Genomic DNA, 2,267 nt, shown 5'->3' with positions numbered 1-2,267 from the left:
CTGCAGCTCTATGAGAGACGAGGAGTGCTTCACAAACCGGAAGGTTACCCTCCTTAGCCTTTCTGGGGAGTACACTTGCCTTGCAATATTAACAACCTCCTGGATTCCCACGCCGTGTAAAGCGTTCTGTGTCTGAAAGAGAAGATGTTGGAAAAATAGTGCTGATAGACTTGCTCAACAAAGGGTTGCTACAAACTTTCAATTGGTAAAAGAACAATATCTGTGAAGTGCAATAAAGTGGAGAGCAACAAATAAAATTTTCAATAAATATATATATATTTTAAGAATAAATAGAACATATTCTTCTATGTTAAGAACATTGGAATGTTAAAATATTTTAAGTCTGGTTAAGTGCTCTTGAATATATATATGGTTGGGTTAGCGCAGGAGTATTGGTGTGTTTATTTTTTTAGGTTTTCACATTCTATTTATTTCTATGGAAGATTTTTTTCCGTTGGGTTTACTCTTGCACGCAAATTTTTAACTTTCAACTTGTTATACGAACGACACCCGACTCGCACACAAAAAACCTTATCTAGCGACGTTAAAGGTAGACTGAACCCAAATTTTTCTTTCGTGACTCAGATATAGAGCATGACATTTTAAGCAACTTTCTAATTTACTCCTATTATCAAATGTTCTTCATTCTCTTGATATCTTTTTTTTTTAAATGCAAGAATGTAAGTTTAGATGCCGGTGTTCTAAAGGAATCCGTCTACTCCGTAGGAATGTGTATACCTCGTCACTTCCGATGACGTTTGTCAGCTGGTGGAGGTTTGTGGCGCTCACTGCGCCTGCGCTAGAGGCACAAACTCCTTACAAAAGCTGATTAGAATACGATCAATTATGTGGCACGCGCACGTTACTAATCATTGAACCAGCTAGGGTGATAGCTGAACATTGAGTAGCTATTCCATGTTTGGTTAAGGGAGTCTGGGTACATTGGTGGAGTTATGTGTCTGCCTGTCAGGGGAGTGGATGCAGGATATGATGTTGAGCATAATGACACTACGAGTGTATAGTAAAACAACAGCATTGTAAACTATGCATTTGTATTGTAGACGTTTTCATTTAAGACACCGGACTTCTTCTCCCTAAAGGGCTGGACTCTTAACAGACAGCTGGAAATCGACAAGCGCTGGAAAACATTAATATCACTGATTCGGCCTCTCTCACACCCATCCCAATCCATACCCAGGTTCTGTACTGACGCACATTACAGAGATCAAAGCCTAAAATAGAGCTCTGGTGTCTTAAATTAAAACGTCTAAAATACAAATGCATAGTTTACAATGCTGTTTTACTATACACTCGTAGTGTCATTATGCTCAACATATCCTGCATCCACTCCCCTGACAGGCAGACACATAACTCCACCAATGTTCAATGATTAGTAACATGCACGTCACATAATTGATTGAATTCTCATCATCAGCTGTTGTAAGGAGTTTGTGCCTCTAGCACATGTGCAGTGAGCGCTACAAACCTCCACCAGCTGACTATACGTCACCAGAAGTGACGTAGTATACAAATTCCTATGGTAGACGTTTTATTTTAAGACACCGGCCCATTTTTGGTTTACAACCTGGGTTGTTCTTGCTGATTGGTGGATAAATTCATCCATCAATAAAAAAATGACGTTCAGAGTTCTGAACCCAAAAAAAAGCTTAGATGCCTTCTTTTTCAAATAAAGATAGCAAGAGAATGAAGAAAAATTCATAATAGGAGTAAATTAGAAAGTTGTTTAAAATTGCATGCTCTATCTGAATCACAAAAGAAAATTGTTTTGGGTTCAGTGTCCCTTTAACGCGTGAGATCGCTAAATAGCGCTCCACTTGTAATCTAGTCCAGAATCTCACACGCCATGATTTAGAGAGCGTTATATAATCTGGTCCCTATACATGTTTGCCCTACTTTAGAACTATTGACCCTGCTCTACTGTGTGTTTAATAACCCCACAAAGAGGTTAAACACAGAAAAAGTACATTGCGGCCACAAGAGCATGTCATAGTATGGCTTTCGATTAAACACAGAGTAGAAGTGTCGTCACGGAGCACTATTATTCCCGGGTTAAATCCTCTGCTGGTCATTCAGCACATTTTAAATTAGACAATCTAGCCCCGAGTGCACACAGCAGTTCCGGACACCCGCGCCAAGATAAACTGTTATTGTAAGGAGAAACCCGTTGCATGCCACGCATTGTGCAACACCCTATTGACCCCATTGGATAAACCACCGTCCGTAGCTCCGCCTCTCGCGTGAAGGCG

This window comes from Bombina bombina, chromosome 6 (assembly GCF_027579735.1).
Source record: "Bombina bombina isolate aBomBom1 chromosome 6, aBomBom1.pri, whole genome shotgun sequence".
Taxonomy (NCBI): Eukaryota; Metazoa; Chordata; class Amphibia; order Anura; family Bombinatoridae; genus Bombina; species Bombina bombina.
This window is presented reverse-complemented; position numbering follows the sequence as displayed.